Raw genomic sequence first — 19,142 nt, 5'->3', positions numbered from 1 at the left:
ACATTCCTCGGAATCTTGAGGATCGTCTTCCGGATGGCTGTCATCTCTTCTCACCAAATTGTTTGTGGCCATATCCTCAATTCCTGGTTTCCTGCGTCTTATCTGGTCTTGAGATCAATTTCTTAGGGAGGCCCTTTATTCTCTGATCGCCAGTCACCTCTCTGTATTTTAGGCGTGGCTCAGGCCTACCCTGAAATCCTATTTTAAACACTGCTCTGCACCAGGGATCTATTTCATCAACTCTGCAGTTTAGGACTAGAACTAGAGTGGTGTTGCAGGCCTGAGTTATACCAATTGTTTGTGTTCCTGAGGGAGACACTTTTAGGGTACATTGAAACTAGTTGAGCAACAACTTCCTTTTGGTTACAGTCTCAGCTGTGGGCCAGGGAACATCAGTAATGTAGCCCCTTATCAATTCCCTCAAATTCATTTTCATTATTTATTTAGTTGGACATTTTTCTTTAGTGTGAACATGACCCATGTGGGTATCCTAATGCTTTACACATGTACAGAGGCAGTGGAAATAGATCTTGTTCTCTGATACTAATAGCTGCAAAGATAAGAGCATAAAAACAATAAATAACACAGTAATCAAAACAATGACGGCAAGCAATTGTCATGCTAGTAGTGGAAGAGAACAAATTGAGCACAGGGGGCACAGATCCTAGGATCTAGAGCACAAATTTGCTCATGAGCAAAGACTTCACTTCTTTCTTGAAGGGAGACCGTTGGGGGATTCAGTCTGGTTTCTGGGGGCAGTGATTTCCAGCTCATCGGGGTGATCCCAGAAAAGGCTCAGTTGTATGTTTTCTTTTTGGAGAATCTCTGTTGTTTAAGCAGTAGAGTGCGGGAGCTTCTGGAAGATCTGTGGCCACCTGAAAGCCCCAACTTCTGAGCCAGATATTGCGGGGTATTGAAGTGAAGGGCTTTATGGGTCATGCATTGTCTTCTTCCTTACTAGGACACACCTGATCTTGCACTGAGTGATAAAACCATCTTATCCATGTTCTGGACTCTTGTCAATGTCCTTTTACTTCCCTATAGTACGTTTAAATTCCTGTTGCTGGGTACTTATTTGTTGGAGTGATTGACTTCCCATGCTTAACATTCTTGATTCTTCCTCTTCAGCGCAGTCTGCATTAGTCTGAAGTGTTATTTTCATTGTATTATTTGGTTCATTGTATTATTTTGATTAGATATTCTTTCATAGCTCCACATCAGATAACTACTGTTTTCTTTTGCTTTTGCATTCCTTGGAAGTGCTGTTGGTTTCCAGCTCTAGCTGGGTATCGTTGGTTGTCATAGTTTCAGTTAAATGTCTTGCAGTTCTGTTTTTATCAATAGCATCTTCCATTGCTCCCAGTCCTGTTTATTCATATTCCTGTGTTGAATATTGCCTTGTACAAGACTGAGTAAAGTCTGCTGAGATCGTTTTAGCCTCCAGTCCATCCCGTTGTCTATCGACCGTCTTCTGAAGACCTATGTCGAACTGTTGATTTTCAAATTATATGAAGTTCAAATCCTCATAAATCGATACTGTGTTAATGCTGATATTGCAGTTGCTCTAGTTATATTCAATATGCAGGGAAAACTGAAATAATTTTACTTTCTAACGTTTATTTCCAAGAATATTGATGAAAAATGTTTGCGTGGTTATAGTGCCTTCTAAGCTGTAGAACTGTTTCAGTGCACAGGTTATGAGCTCTACTGGTGCCTATTTTACTGCATTCACAGGAGCTGGTGAAGCCTAACGCATAATTATAAGCACATGCATTTTTGTGAGGTGCATGCTGCTGTCGCAAAGATGGTCATTAGAAGTGACATGTTAGATTATATCTCCTTTCTGACCTGAAGGGCAGAGGTAGTTTTAAGAGTTTCAGACCATTTCATGTATACCGTGCATTCCTAGACCTATTGTGGACAATGGCAGTAAGTACTTTGGGGTTTGTTTCAACCTGTTGCTTACCATTGGTTGGCTTTCTTGTCAATCTCATTTGCTTGCATCTCATTTGATAGATTTCCTTCCTCTTCTTGTGCTTGTCCTGTCTCTGAAGCGTAGCTTTTTTGCCATCCTTTTGATTAGATATCCCCCCACAGCTCCACATCAGTAAACTACTTTTTTCTTTTGCTTCCACCGTTCCATGGGAGTGCCAGTGTTTTCCTGCTCTCCGCTAACTGTGTGCTACTTCCCTGCTCATATCGGTCTCATGCTCCCTTGTCCTTCCCTTCCTCATTATTCTCAGCCTTGTTGTTGTTTATTTACACTCCCTCTTTCCCCACCCTGCTAGTCTGTTGATCTCCCTCACACCGCCCATTTCTCCTAATGTTTGTCGCCATGTTGTTTCCTCTCCTCCACCCTCCTTTTCATATTTATTCTCTTATTTGAAGACCTGGTCCCTTCCTTTCTTAGCTTTTTTTTGTATTTTTGTTTAGGTACTCTCCCTTCTCTCCTACCCTGCTTATCCGTTGACCCTCTCGCCATCCTTTTATCCTAATGCTGGTCTATTTTCCTCCCCGACCCAGCTGTGTAACATTTATTTTCTTATTTGAAGACCAAAGTACTTAAACATTTTCTTTACAAAAAAATAACTTTGGCTCACTTTTTTATGGTTCTTTAATTTATCACTCCAAGATGTGTGCCCACTGTCTTAGATTGGTAAATTAAAATGAAAACAAAATGGCCACCGCTCAATTAAGTGTGCATGCGTAATGATGCACGCACAGGCATATTTTATCACTGCGGGCTGATGTGGTATCCTGCATCCGTAAAAGAAAGCATCTACGGATCCATTGAAAGCCGAAAACTATGGGCTTTGCCTTTGTTCTAGTTGTTGTGCATAACATTTGAATAGGCCAAGCTGAAACCTTTAAACACAATTTGTCCATATATTCTCTTCTGGCTAACTGTACATCATTTGAATAGTGCCACAGTAATTTTAAAGTTTTGAATTTGTATTTTGCCACTAGCACAGTTCTGATGCAGTGCATTTCATTCTGTAAAGGAAGCCTTTTCATAAACCTGGATCAGGTATTAACTACAGTTCTACCCTCAATCGAAATTAGGTTGTCAATTTCACCTTGTGGCGCATAGATTTTGATTAATCTGAAAGGTTTGCGGACATAACTTCATAGTCGCCAAAAATCAACACAATATTACATAAGGACAAGTAGGTTTTGCAAAATGTAGTTGTCTTACTTCTGATGACTTAATTTTGACCTGTTGGGAAATTATTTATTCTAGTCTTCTTTCTTTCATCCACTTTAGTTCTACTAGTAAATCCACCAGATTTGTAATCTAATATGGAAGACTCTCCCTTATTTATGGTTCAAAGGAATAATTGTGTTGGATTTTTAATAAGCACACTTTTGTCAGACCATTCGATAGACCTGGCATCCTTGACGTGGTTTTTCCCTGACTTTTTGCCTTCAGTTACCTCCTGTTTTTGCTGAATTTGTGTTTGCTGACCTTTGTACTGTTCACACTTTATCACTGCTAGCTAGTGCTAAGGTGCTTGTACTCTCTCCTTAAAACTTGTTAGATTGGCTTATGCCCAATTGGCATATTTAATTTACTTGTAAGTACGTAGTAAAGTGGCCTGTATATTAAATGCTACTTGTGGGCCTGCAGCACTTATTGTGTCACTCATTTAGGTAGCACATTAAACATGTCTCATGTCTGCAGTTGCAGCCTGTGTGTGTGCAGTTTTAAACAGCCATTTCAACCTGGCAAAGTAAACCTTTTGTCAGGCCCAAACCTTCCTTTTTTATGTATATAAGTCACCCCTAGGGTAGGCCATGGACAGCCCAGAGGGCAGGGTGCAATGCATTTAAAAAGTAGGACGTGCATTTTTAGGTTTTACATGCCCTGGTAGCGAAAAACTCTTAAATTAGTTTTTCACTACTGCAAGGCCTACCTCCCCCCATAGGATAGCATTAGAGTTACCTTATTACATATTTTAAGTGTAATTTCCAATCGTGAACAGGTAAACAGTTCATGTTTGGTGTCTCTGGAATTGTAATTAAATATCCTAACTTATGATGAAGTGTAATTTTAAATTGCTGCTTTGAAAATGCATTTTCTTGCCTTAGACATTTTGGTGCTTGCAGCATGTCTCCGGGTCACATGACTGGGTGTAGTTGACAGTTGGGCTTTGTGTATTCCTCCTAGACAGCCACAGACCATGTGGAACTTAGGTGTGACTGGATGGCCCATCACTAGCAGGATGGGAGGGAGGAGCTCGGCCAAGCCCCACTTAAACTTGAATACGATGTGTCATGCCTCCACATAAAGGGCTGCATTCCCCCTGTAGTTAGTCTGGTGTCAGGGCAAGAAAGGCAGGACGCCTAAACACTTTAAAGGCATGCCTCTAAAAGCTTCTACCAACTTCAAAGGTAAAACTGGGTATGAATACTGGACCAAAGATCCCTACTCTTCAGTACACTTCTGGACCTGTGGATACTCTGCCAGGGAGTACTGCTAAAAGGACTGCCCCTCTGCTTCTCCTAAGGACTGCTGCTCTGCTGTGCTGACTGCTGCCCTCTTGCCTTTGTGAGAAGGACTGGACCTGCATCTCTTGAACCCAAAACCCAGAGTGACTCGAAGGGCTAGCTTGCTGGCCTTCTGACTTGAAGCCTCAGGGACACAACAGGCTTTCCAACAACCTTACACCTGGGCTCTGCCATCTGTGAGTCTACCCTGCTAGGTGGTCCCACCCCAGTCCTGGAACCTTGGAAGTGAGCTCAAGGTGCTCTGCCAGCCTCTGTGGATCAAGCAAACCGACGCATCCCCTCTGCTGTGTGGCACAAACCCCGAGCAGAACAGATGCATCGCTGCTGCGTGGATTGGACCCTTCACAAAGACCTGCATTGCCTTCGCAGCCTCATCGGAACCGCCGCTGTGCATCCTCGTGTCCCTGGAGGACTATGCTGAACTCTGCATCACAGCCTCCCAGCTCCTCGGAACAGACGTATCACCCCTGCTGCGTGCCACATCCTTGATGCCGGACTTCGCATCTCAAGCCTCTTCGACCGGATCCTTAGCGACGATGTAGGTCCTTGCATCGCAGCCTTGCTGCATCTCTGAGTTAACACATCGCTTAAGCTGCACAACTCCTCTTTGATGTGGATCCTTGCAGTGCTCTGCAAACCAGGAATTAAGGTGCTGTGTACAGCGGGCCTAACTGAGTCCCAGTAGCCCGCCTGCACTCCTTTGCGGTCGGCCTGAACTTGAGACCTTATCCCAGTCAGGCCCGACCAGATATCCTCAGTTGGCGATTTGTGCTTTTTGGCACTATTTTCCCTAAAATCTTTAAAATTGCATGTCTCCAGTTCTACTAATTAGATTTTTGTAGTTTTGGCCTTGTTTTATTTATTACGAGAAGTACTGTTTTTCTAACTTGGTTTGGAAGCCTTTTTGTGTGATGTGTTCACTTTATTACTGTTTGAAGTATTGCACAAATACTTTACATTTTGCCTCAAAGTTAAGCCTGACTGCTCCGTGCCAAGCTGCTAGAGGGTTGAGCACAGGTTAATTTAGGGTTGGTTTGTGCCTCCCTCTAACAAGGATATGTGGTTGCTACTTGACCAAGGCTAGCACCCCAGTCAACCAACAGCCTAATTTCTTACATAATGGTATTGACAAACACTTTTTTTTTGTACCTCTCTATTATGCAGTCCAAGTAAATCACTTAACTGATGTCAAAACGTTACATTTTACTGATGCTGACATTGCTTTGTGAAATGTTATATTTCACATTTTCTTTTCCCCTTTTGTAACTATTAAATTACGTACTTTGTGACATTCAGGAAAAGGACTTCAATCTCCTCATTTAGATCAAATAAGACCTGGTAAACTAACTGGGATAAGCTCATTGATATATTAGTTCATATAAAGACATAGAGCCTGATTTAGATCTTGGCAGACAGGTTATTCCGTCACAATAGTGACGGATATCCTGTCCGCCGAAATATAAATCACATTTGATATAATGGAATTTATATTTCGGCGGATGGGATATCCGTCACCGTAGTGATCGAGTGACCCGTCCATCAAGATCTAAATCCGTCCCAAAGACTTTATAATCTTGTAGTCATGCCATCCTATCCTGAATCTATGAAAGAAAACATGTTATTTTGATTGTTATTGGTTAATACAAAGCTTTTCTACATTCTTGCCTTACGAGTGGCAGAAGTTCTGGACGTGTGGGCGAGTCATTTATTTTCAAAGCAGTGGAGAGGATTTGTCCGATATTGGAAAACAATAGGGCACAGTGCCTTTCTCCTACTTTATTTTTTTCACTCCAGGGTCATCATCATTTTCATCATGAAACCTTTATTTGGATTTGCGTGAATCCAGAAAAGCACAACATAAGGCATGAGATCACATTTCTTCGAGTAGCATTAGTACAAGGTTACAGAAAATTTCCGATCAGGATAAAATTCAAACCTACATTCTTTCCAATAGAAAATGATCATAAGATTATATGGGACTGTGGGACAACACCTAAATTGTATCCTTTTCTTATCATATAGGGGAGATTAAAGACTATAAAAATTATTTTAAAATTCCAAAGACGTCCTCCTGTCAATGTTTACATTATTCAAAGCTGAGACTGGCCATATAGTTTTAACCGGAGGTAACCCATTCAAAGCTCTTTATTACCAGTGATTTCCTCAAAGTTCAGAACTGCCAAATCAACATCCATATTTACCAAGCTCTGAATATAGGTCAACCCCTCCTGGTGAGTTCTAAGGTTTGATTGCTGCAATACAGGTTTTAAAAACTCGTGCCTAGGAACATCGTATAGGGGACAAAATAAAATGACCCGAACTTTGTGTGGTTATTTGGTCACACTGACATGTCAGTAAATCGCGCGACCAAGTATATTGTATAGGGAAAGCTACCAAAAAATGAATCTTACAGAGTTCAACAAATGATAAATAATGGCAATATGTTCGATTTGATATCCAGGTTAAATATGGTTCTATCTCATTCATCTCAAGGGTCGATGAGAAAAATGAATGAAAAGCATAATTTCCAATTGGTTGTTGTTAAGTATTTACTCAGCCAAGTAACTTCATGCTTGGATTCCTTAAAATTGGATATTTATATTTCCATAGAATGGAAATTAATATATGAACACAGAGGTGCTGATGACTACTACATTTTGCACTATGGATAGCCAGGACATTTACCAGAATCATGTCAGGTGTGTGGGTTCATCTCAATAGGGTGAGTATAATGAGAAAATAGGTTTTTGTTGCAGTATTTTGAGAGCATTTTTTTGTCGAGGGATAGATTAAATTCCCTTCCAGGAAGAGATTCTGAGGGTGTGGATAGATTCTATCTCTTAATTAGAGTTGGGATCAGATGACTATTTAAAGCACAGGACCAGAAAGATAGCAGTGGGGGTAGAATATTGTAGTAGCTCAAACCCTAGCATGTAAAGGGTAAGGTTTTAATTTGGATTCCAATGTAGGTACTTTAGAACATGGGTTTTGGTGTACTGGGAGTTTTTGGCCCACGTATTCACTTGCATAGACTTTGTTACAGTAGTACCCACAAACACTAGGGACAAAAGAATTTTGCTTGATTGACACAGTCAATTAAAATGTGAAGAAGTGAATGTTTTGTCACCACCTAGAAGCACAGTGGAACAGAAAATAGATCTGCATATCATCAGGAGTCATTTAAAAAAGTAAGTTACAGTTATAAGATGAAAAGTCAACTTTTTGGGAGTTACATCGAAGAAAAATGTGATGGCGATGAATGACTGGTATCATCCCTCTGCACATATTTTAATGTTTCTCTTTCGTTCTTATTAGTGTGGAAAATTCTGCCTCCTATGACTCTAAATTTCTAATGGCACCTAGGAGTGCTAAAAGTGCTGTCTCTATGGCTCATAATGCACAATGTGGGTTGAGCATCCACAAACCATACAACTCTTGGAAAGCGGACGATGATAAACATTTTGCAGGGATTTTAAATCAGTAACATTGCTGTGACTGATGTGATAAAGGGTAATCTGTCAAGTTTTAGAGTTTTTCCGTATTAGTAGTCCACAACCAGACATTCGTTATTTAAAGATTTTAAAGCCTGGTAATTAATCACAACCTCAATAACATACCAGTGCTGGATTAATCCGCTGCCATCTTTATTCCAGTCTTTGCAACATGCAGACAATTTTGTCTTGCACACAGGTCTAAATACCAAGGCAATATCCATGAATAGATCGATTCAGATATGTTTGCTATTTATTAATTGACCTGTGGAGTGGAAATAGTGTTAAAAACTGTGTACATGCCATATTCACAATCGGTTATAGATATGCTTTTTTACTATGTTTGTAACCATTCCAGCGTGAGGAGGTTTCTTTAATGCTGTATGTAATCAAGTTAATTTTAGCAGAAAAGCTTGTGGCGTGGCGAATCAAAGCAATTGTCACATGATTCTGCTCACAAGAACAGTGTTTTTATTGTTCACTTGCCCTGAAGGTATGCCCATCCCAGAATGTACTGATTAGCACTGTCCTTTCACACATTTTCAGAACTTATTCTCAAAGAATGCTCTAAATTGTTGGCTCTCAGTAGTGTACATAGCGTTTGAGAAGATATGTAATTCATGAATTAAACCCCTTCGCTGCTAGGCTTCCCCCCCCCCTCCCCCCCGTGCTAAGTAGTTTGCGCTTAGGCCCCTGTAAATTTTTGTCCACAAGGTATCCATACCACATTTGCGTCCTTTTCTTCCAACATCTTTAGGATTTTAAAGGTACCCGGGCTTGTGGATTCCCCTGGAGTGGACCGAGAAAGTGGCCAAACTACACCTAATTTTTGTTTTGTTTAGGAAAAATGGGGGAAAAGTGCTGCAGAAGAAGGTGCCTGATTTTTGGGGGTTTTTTTCCCCTGCAAACTGTATCAACGAAGGGTTGGTGGTGCTAAAATCACAATCTTCCCAGCTTTAAGAACAAGCAGACATTTGTCAGCAAACCAACATTTTCTACACAGTTTGGGCATTTTACTGGGACATAGCCTATTTTTCCCATTTTCTGTGCTTTTAACCTCTTTTCAGTTAGTAGTAGAAATTGGTGTGCAAGCAATAATGGATCACAGAGAACTATACTTTTCTGAAAAATAAACAAAGTTCTATATTTTGCAAGGGGTCATTTGTGTTGATCCCTCAAGCTTTTTCTATAGAAAATAACAAATGAAATAAATAAATATTGAAAATTGATTTTTTTTTTAAAGCTAAATTTGACATTTGCAAGGGATTCTGGGTAGTAAAGCATTGGGGGATCCACTCAAGTCACACCTCCCTGGACTCCCCCAGGTGTCTAATTTTCATAACTGTCCGGGTTTGGTAGGTTTCACTAGATTGCTGTCGAGCCAGGGACCAAAAACGCAGGTGTCCACCTTGCAAAACTAGGTCATTTTGTGATAGATAATTTTGATGTCTCCACAATATGTTTTGGGCCCTTCCCTGCCACGGGTACTTTGCCCACCCACACAAGTGAGGTACCATTTTTATCAGGAAACCTGGGGGAACGCTGGGCGGTAGGAAATTTGTATCAGCCCGGGGTACCCACAACTTTCCCACACAGAAATGTGAGAAAAATGTGATTGTTTTTCAGTTAAATTTGAGGTTTGCAAAGGATTCTGGGTAAGACAATGTTGGGGAATCCATGCAAGTCACATTTCTCTGGACTTCCCCAGTTGTCTAATTTTCAGAAATGTGTGGGTTTGGTAGGTTTCACTAGATGGCAGTCGAGCCCGGGACCAAAAACGCAGGTGCCAACCTATCTATCACAAAATGACCTGGTTTAGCAAGGGGCACCTGCAGAGGCAGGCAAAGAGACAGAGTGTAGCTCAATTTTTTGGGGGTGAGGCATTGGCATGCCCATTCTGGGCAGCCCCCACCTATACGTGTATATAACAAAAAAAATCCCTGGTGCCTAGTGGACTTTCCAAACCCTTGTGGGGCAGATAAGGGGCTATTGCCCCAATCTACCTCGGGGGGGGGGGGGGGGGGGGCAGAAAGACGTTATCAATTTTTGGGGGTATTGGAAAACCCGAATCTCTTGGGCCTAGTGGGCTCCCCCACCCCCTTGGGAGACAGATCAGGGGCTATACCCCCCCCCCCATCTGCCTCCTGGGGGGGCAGAATGACTGGCATTTTTTGAGGGGGCATTCTGGGCAGCCCTCACCCCTGTCCTATGAAGGAAAAAAAACCCTGGCACCTAGTGGGCTTTCTGCCACCCCGGGGAGACAGTTAATGGGCTATTGCCCCCATCTGGCTCCGGGGGGGGGGCAGGAAGACTGGCAATTTTTTTTGAGGTGGGGGCATTGGCAGGCCTATTCAGGGCAGCCCCCACACCCAGGTATAACAAAAAAATCCCTGGTGCCTAGTGGGATTTCTGCCCCCCGTGGGCAGATCAGGTGTTGTTGTCCCCATCTGCATCCTGGGTGGGGGGGGCTGAAACACTTGCATTTTTTGGGTGAGGTAGGGTGGGGCACTGGTATGCCCATTCTGGGCAGCCCACACCCCATACCTATAAAGTGCCCCGGGGGCGCGGAGGCAGAAACACTGAATTTGCCAAATTGCTATTGGGGGAGCAAAGACCCTTGCCCAAGGAGCCACCCCCCCCCCCCTCGTGCCTAGTGGGTGGATCCCCAAGCAGGGATCCACTAGGGAAGGGGAGATTCTCCCCTTTCCAACAATACCTCTCCCATGTGAATCGGTGTTGGGGGGGCTGAAATAGCCCCATGAGCACTGAAACAAGACAATCTGCTAGTTTCAGTTTCATATGTAATGACATCAGCGCGCCCTGCTCGCGATGATCTTTACATATGAAAAAAAATGCTTCAGGAGGTTGTGAAAGCACTTTACCACCTCCTGAGGCAAAAAGTAACTCCCTCTGCTGTCTGCAGCAGACGGATTTTGTGCTCGTGTGTGCGTGACGGAATGGTTCAGTCATGAGCACACAAGCACTGGTGCTCATGACGAAACCATTCTGTCATGAGCACCGAAGGGGTTAATTCCTCCTATGGAATTTTCTGAAAACAGTAATTTGCCTTCATGATGACTAGGCCTATATTTGGCCTTTCTGGCAGGTAAATGGTTCTGAAGGACAAAAGTTTCAAACCATATTCAGAGCCTGCCATATTCTTGTGTACATCAATCTGCAAATCCTTATCTCCCTGTCTTACTTTCTCTTCCTTTTTGTTTTTTAAACACATTTTTATTGCTTTATAGCGATGACAAATTGTGCAGTTCGGGCCAAGGACCAAGTAGTCATTCGAGGAAAAGTAATACAGTCATTATAAAAATGCGTCTGTTCAGATATAAGCAAAATTTTTTGAAATGTGACCGTTCGTAAAATACAGTAATTGGAATTTGACCCACACCTAACAAAGTTAATAATCTGTCCTACCCCCCCACGCCCCTCCTAACCTTTGCTTTGTACCAATTTCAGGAGCATACTACAGTTTATTTCCCCTGCACAATAGGGTGCCACCACTCGTGTCCGCACAGTGGAGTATATATCCTAGGGCATCCTCCATTGATAACTGACTACATTTGGGCGTCCCTTGTGATACGGTGAGAAAGTATTGGACAATCTGGGGAATCAGTCAGGTTCTTTTAGACATTTTCCTAAGGCTTCCCACGCTCTAGCCTCATCTATTGTGCTGCGACCTCTCCTCACCTCCTAGAATAAGACTGCACTTCCATATCCAGTCCATAGGAGGAAGGCCTCCCTCCATTTATTAACCTGGGGGCACCGGGTAGCTTCGATTTCATCGCGCTTTGTGAGAATTATATTTAAGCCTACAAATTTAGTAGTCCTTTTATGTTTAGCTGGTCATGGGAAGCCCCCTAACCGACATGCTAGTGGAGCACATGGGATCATTCTTTCCATAACTTCGTTGATACAGGTCACTACCCCCTCCAAGAAGTCTTGCAGGGCGGGGCTTGCCCATATATGGAGTATTTCTGCTCCCTTTTCCCCACATTTGGGGCATGCTACCTCTAGTGCTCCAAATGTCTACATAATTTTTCGCGGGTAAGGTATGCCCTATGTAAAAAATAAAAATTGATTCTTTCGAATCTGCCATTGCGAGAGACCCTATAAGTGTTAGTATTGTAGCCCAATCTGAGGTTGTGATCGGGAGAGCGAAGTCCTCTTCCGATTTTTGACACAGTTCCTCCTGAGGCGTATTTGTCTGCCCTTAACGTTTTGTATAAGAAGGTGACATCTCAGACTTTGCAAGGATGTGGTGCAAGGGACCCGGCTACTTTGTTGGGAGGGTTGGAATTCTGCCGATCTGGCTCTCAAGTGGTTCCGCAGAGACATTACTGCTGCTTGGTGTTGCAAAAATTGACCCCGGGGTAGTTTGAAGATTTCCAAGAGCTCTTCAAATGGTAGTGATGTGCCATCTCTGTAAAGGTTCCCTACTTGATTTACGCCAAATGCTACTCATTCTGTTAAACCCCTCAGTGCTCCCATGTTTGACCGCCAGGCACTGCAGTGGGATGTCTGGTGAGTAAGGTAAGTGGGTTTGGGTATGCTGCAGGCAGTACAGCCAGCAGTGCTGTATGACTTGCAGCTCAATTAAGTCCTCTAGTACAGGGCGTTTGGAAGTCTGGAGGATCTGGGATAATGTGTTGAGCCCAGGGGAACCAGCCAGGACTTCTCCCTCGGGGCACAATCTGAAGTGGAGCCATTGTTTAAACCACTGAATTTGGACCGCAAAGGTGGGAGGCCTCAAAATCAGCCGCTGCTAGGCCCTGTCAGATGTAGGTCAGTGCAATTTAGTTAGTGCCACTCCGTGCCTACCTGCACCCCAAATGAGCTCCACCAATAACTAGTCTATCTCTGCAAACGTTTTGCGGGGAATGACAAGTGGTAGTGCAGAGAAAAAATAAAGTAAACTGGGGAGTGCCACCATTTTCGCAATTGCTATTCATCCCGCTATAGATAATGGGAAAGTCTTCCAATATCCCTCTCTGGAGCAAAATGTTCTGATAGCCACCCCTAAGTTGCTATTGAGAATGTCTTGGGTATTATGTTATATTTTGACCCTAGGTCCTTCATGCAGGACCCTTCCTATGATAGCCTGTGTAGGTCCTTCGGTCATGGCAAAAGGTGCTTTAGGGGGAATACATGTGGTTTTTGTCTATTGATGCAGAAGCCTGAGTTATTACCGAAGTGCTGTAAGAACGAGATGGCCTCTGGTAAATCCTCCACGTTGTTAAGAAATCAGACCCTTTCATCTGCATAAAGTGCAGTTTTGTTCAAGATCTTTAGCCGTCCCTAACCCAGGTAGAATGTTCTTGTCCGTGCCCTGTAACCAGTAGTTCGACAGCAATGTCACAGTAGCGTGGAGAGCGTGCAACCTTGCCTGGATCCCCTCCCTACCACATAGGAGTGAGATATTACCCTACCAGTGCAGACTCGCGCAGTGGGTCTCATGTAGAGGAGTCTAGTCCACTGGATGAAGCTCATACCCAGTCCCAACTGGTCCATCACATTGTACAGGTAGTTCCATCATAGGCTATCAAATACCTTTTTAATGTGGATGGAGACTGTCAGTGCCCTGTCCACTTCAGGGTAAGCAGTCTCTATGATAGTGAAGAGCTGGCGAATGTTCAGAGCTGTATTTTGCCCTGGGATGAAAACATTTTGGTCAGTGTGTATAACAGTAGTCATATGTGGGAGGTGACGGGTGGCCAATATGCGACTTAGAAATCTTGTAGTCTGTATTTATCATTGATAGTGGACGATATGCTTTCACATCAGGAGGGGGCCCAGCATGGTTTCAGTATGGGGATTACTAGGGCCTTGCTGGTAGCAGTCGGGAGCGTACCAGCCTCCCGAGCAGCAGCTTATAATGCAACTAGTTTGGGAGCCAGTTCCTCCATATATGCAGCATAGAACTCAACTGAAAGGCCATCGGTCCCAGGTACTTTGGCCCAAGCCATGGCCTTGATAGTAGTGCAGTCCTCCTGGAGGGTTACGAGGCCACCCAAGTCCACTGTGGCCTCTGAGTCTATACTCGGATTCAATAGGCTCCTTGCTTTGGTGCAAGGGGGAGGGGGTGTGCATATAGAGTAGTATAGTAGTCCTCAAATCTTCGGTTGATTTTATTCTTCCCGAAGAATCTCTTTCCTGCAGTGGCTTCTATCTCTACTATTAAGGAGCTCCTGGGCAAGGGGTTAGCAAGCCATGCTAGGAATGTTCCCGCTTTATTACATTAGGCATGAGCTCTGGTCATATGTTCATAGTATTGAAACATCTAAGCTTCTCTGTACATGCCGTGAGTAGTTCCTTCGCATCCAGTAGCTGTTGTTGCAGCGCTGGGTGCACTGGCATGCTTTCGCCAGGTCTCTCAAAGCTTTCTCATGGTTCTCTATATTGCATATTAAGGTAAGTCAGACTCCCATCCCCTCAGCAATACACCTGCCTCTGATCACTATTTTGAAAGCGTCCCACTCAGAGGGGTTGCTGTAGAGTGAGCGTGATCTATAAATTAACTTCTTATAGCTTCACCTATGGTTTTCCTAAACTTGGGTCTTCTGGGGTCGCCAGTCTGGGATTTGGGGACAGTCTCTGTGGCAGTCTTATTTGAGCAATATCTGGTTGTGGTCATAGACCGTGCACCAAAGGTGCTCACTATGACGTAAAGTGCCATGCACCTCTGGGGAGCAAAGGGAGTTGTCCAACTGTACATGCAAGTCGTACATCTCTGAGAAAAATGAGTAGACTAGAATACCGGATTGCATCTGTCTTCAGGAGTCTACAAGGGTCCATCTCCGTTGCCAGTCCTGGAACATCTGCGCTAGCCACACAACAGGGTAGTCACCCTAAGATGGATGGGAGCTATGGAGTGTAGTGTCTTTCACGCTATTATAGCCCCCATCAAGTATGATAGGCTGTATAAGGTGTGGGGCCAGCTTTCTGAATTTGAATGTGAAAAACCCTCCCTGATTTGAGTTGGGTGCATACAGCCCAACAATGGTCAGGTCTTGACCCGCATGCCTACCAGTTACCAGGATGTTTCTCCCATTAGGGTTTATTAGTCCGCACGTTTTTCGAAACAGGACTCCTGTTCAAATATCTGCTCTTTACATCTCCTGTGGCGCGCATCCCTCTCCGGACCAGTGAGATGGGTTTCTTGTTAAAGGGCGATATGGGCTTCCTGGCTCTTTAAATATGTGTGCACTTTGTATCGCTTTGCCATACTATTCAGAACCCCTGCTAATGCAAGTGTAGGTGGGGAGGTGGGTTGACATAATGTTGAGTTGAAGTTGCATCCCAGGATTATCTGCCTCGGGTAGTGATCCACGTAACAGTCTGTGGCTGTAGACCACCACCGCCACTAGAGGAGTCTTTGGCGAACGCGGGATGGCCGATGATGAAGCCAGGCACTGGGGGAAGATGGGGGGCCATTCCGATCATTTTTTTTATGCACACCTGTGAGAATCCGGAATACTGGATGAGTCGAGTGGCCAGTTAGTTGTACACTTTCGGTGAGGAAAAAGTCTACATGATAAGGTGTGATGAGCCCAGAAGTAGGGCTGGAGATATTGGGGCCAGTTGCCTTTTTGTGGTTATTGCACCCTCTGCTCCCCCCAATTCAGCAGCAGTGCTCTGGGGGCATACCCAGCTGTAGGCTTTTATGGTATCACTTGGTGAAAGGGGGCAGTGCTCCTGTTCTCTCCCACTGTAGTGCATGTAGGATCTCAGGGATTTCTCTCATGGGGGCAGTGACAGGTGTTTGGGTTCACGCACAGTTGGCCATTGGTTCGTGCACTGGGGCAGAGCAGTCTCATTCAGTGGTGGCTAATCAGTCTCTGTGTGCAATGTAGGTTCTCGGCACCCCAGTGCTAGACAATAGATTTGCCAGGAGGCAGGATAATACACAATTTTATGTAGTGGCACCTGCGGCTATTATGTAGGAGGGTCAAGCTCCGGGAGAAAAAAAGAGAGGTCAACAGCGAGCTCCCCTGTATGTCACAGCCAGTTATGCAGTAAGTATTTCCCCTGGAACCTCTACCAGAGGGGGTTCCCTTGGAGGACACCCCACACCTTATTGTTGTAGTGGGCTTCCCCGTGACAATTTTGGCACCTCTCCTGCTCCTGCCACATGGCCTACAGCTTGACGAGGGCCCCATGGGCTGCTACAGCGATTCACTGTAGCATCAAATGGGTGTCGGCTGGAAGGGTGTTTGTAAGTGCTGGCTGCACTTAATTGTCTGGTAGAGCAGCGCCTTTGCAAGTGTGCGCTGGCCGCCCCAAATGTTAGCTCGGTTGCTGTTCTGCTTTATCAGAGTAGGCCCCAGCCTTCCGCAATGCTGTGACATAGCTCAACCTGATAGGTCCCAGCGGGAGCAATCACAGTACTCCCCTGGGGACTCTGATGCCAATATGCCTCTCCAGTCTTTACTGTGTAGATTCGGCGTCATGCAGTTCCAGCAGCTGTTGATTGGGCAGGTCGGGAACTTCTCTGCACCGCCATCTAGTAAAGCAGCCTCACGGCTCACTGCAGTGAATCCCCTCACAGCGCTAGGACAAATCGGCAGAGTGCCCAAATTCCGAGTCAGGGACTTTGGGGTACATTGGGCCTCACCCCCTCTTATGGTTTGTTGCGTGAGATTGTCGAGTGATGCTCAGGATGAGTACGGATAGTGGAGCTCGGCCAGGAGCGCCATAGCTTCACGTCCTTCAGCACTGGCGTCAGGCCATCTTACTCTCTTTCAACTACCACTTCACAGGAGACCAGGCTTATGCCGTGCCAAAAGCTTTGAGCACCTCTTATGATGGAGAGAGAACAAGGACTATGATAAGCTAAATTGCCATGACTGTATTGTATCATTTATCTACCATTCCGCTCCCATCCATTCCCATTCCGATTGGGACAAATTTCACAAATATTAATTTTAGGAGGTAGAGACATTATATGCATATCCGGGGTGTATTTGAAAAGGATAAGAGCTAATTTCAGCAAAATATAATGGCAGTTTTACAAGCAACTGCCCTGAACATATTAAAGCTTGTGGCATGCCTCTAACATGGCGTGGTTGTAGCCTTGCCTCTTTTGGCTTGTGCCCAACGTGTTTCCAGTATGTAGTTTGTAAGAATATGAAATAAAAATGATTAGCCATGTGGTTATATTTCCTTTTCATGCCTTATTATTGAGAGGTTAGCTACCAGGCTAAATAAACAATAGAATACATTTTTTAGAGGGACTTCATCCTCTCTAGATAAAACGCAAAAGTCAGTGCATCAAAAACCTAATGTAAACCGTAGTATGCAATAGAATATGCTAAGGTTGTAAGATTGGAATACAAATTTGTTGATGTAGGTGAATTTATTCTACAACTTAAGGAATTAAACAAGAGAATCTGCAAAAGTCGTCCTTTGTTTTTATATAGGATAATGTAAGAATCTGAAGTAGAACAATCTTGTTACAAAGTAATGCTGCCAGGCTGATGTAAGGGCCACTAAAATACTTTCTGGAATGGTACAAAGGCTACATTAAAAGAAGCCATGGGTTCAAATGGTTTCCCCATTAATGACCCATAGGAAAGAATTAGCTTTTTCTGGGTGCTGGACATGTGAACATGATCTTTAGGGATCCTAGCGCTTGATATCATCACTACATGGGATTGCTGTGGGGGTGGGTGGATCTACAGAATGTGTCATGTTACTGTGCTGGTAAGTCTCATCTCCAAAGAGGTAAATTGTTCCTGGCTGTGCATTCCTTCCTAGTGTAGGCAGGAATGGGGTTTGTGCAGCGATTCATTTCTGTAAAGAGTGCCATTCTTCCATTTGACGCTTCAGCGATCATATCTTTGCTGTAGGTGGTCTTCGCTTATGTCATGAAATGTATGCATCTCATGCAGACAGCCTTTAGATTTCTGCACTTCTGCTGGCACATTTGCAGTCTCTGAGCTCTAGTATTGTTGCTCTGAAGAGTTTAGGGAGTGAGGTTTGATCGGGATATCATCTTCTGTTATGAGGTGAGGGCATTTGAAGTCTTGGAGCTCAGATTCCATGTCTATGATGGCGTCGGATTTGATGGCCAAAGACATCTGGCTGTAATAATTGGTTTAGCAGGAAGTTATTTAATGACCGACTCTCTATTTTATGTGGTTTTGACTGACCACTGTAGGTCGAAAATGTGTGTCAGTCAAGTAACAGGATGCATGATCATCCCATATTATGGAGTGGGGTGGGTGACATGTGAGATTTTACATGGGGGTGCGGCTGAGGTCCAGGATGTACCACTTGATATCGGTGGGAAACATGATGGACTGTGTGGTGTCTGCACTTGCCAGTCGATTGATGACAGTATCGTTCTTGCTTTTGTTTAATGAATGTCCTTCATAGTTTTTGTTTAATGCGTCGCTTAGGAGATTGAAATTGCAGGGGGAAGATAATTACATAGAAGTTAAAGATTTTGTGATGAAATCTGACATCGCAACGTTGAAAATGGGGTTCGAACAGGGAGATCAATAGATAAGGTGGAAAAGGTCAGTCTCTGGTGGTCAGCAGAAACTGAAATGAGAGGAGCTCAAATGCATGATTTCTGTATTGGGTACAAGACCATGTCATTCAGTAGATGACTCCATAGCCCCTTTCTGAGTGGTTTGTTTCGTCAGTGTGCACATTGACAAGAATGAAGTGGTATGTGCACAGTGTATATGTTGTTGACAGTGGAGAGTGGGATCCTAGTTTGCTTTGTGAGTATGTGCCGAGATGGTAGATCGTAGAGGGTGGTATTAAGTGAGATCAAGTGGATGTTCGTGGTAAACAGTGGTGGCGGATTGTGCAAGGGGTAGAATGTAAGAGTTTAGATGTGAAAAGAAAACCCTAATGAGCCCAAAGAGGTGGTGCTGTGGTCATTGTACGCCCTGGCCTTGTTTGCTTTTAAGCAAAGACACCAAGGCGATGACGCCCCAAGTGCAAAAGAAAGTTATAAGTGAGCAGTTTTTGTTTTATAGTCTTGATTATTTAATTTTATTTAAACTTTTATGTAGCGTGAACTAGACCCTGGAAGGGTATCCGAGCGCTTTACAAATGTTACATCAAATAGTTACATCAAATAGAGTGAAAAACTAGGAACAGATATGAGTAGATAAAAGG

The 19,142-nt window shown here is 43.9% G+C and overlaps 1 protein-coding gene across 2 annotated transcripts in view; it reads left to right on the top strand.

The window, feature by feature from the left end:
• DPYSL2 (dihydropyrimidinase like 2) overlaps nt 1-19,142 on the top strand; it is a 408,396-nt gene that overhangs the window by 334,314 nt on the left and 54,940 nt on the right. The gene's annotated exons all lie outside the window — the stretch shown is intronic.

This window comes from Triturus cristatus, chromosome 11 (genome assembly GCF_964204655.1).
Source record: "Triturus cristatus chromosome 11, aTriCri1.1, whole genome shotgun sequence".
Classification (NCBI taxonomy): Eukaryota; Metazoa; Chordata; class Amphibia; order Caudata; family Salamandridae; genus Triturus; species Triturus cristatus.
This window is presented reverse-complemented; position numbering and strand designations above follow the sequence as displayed.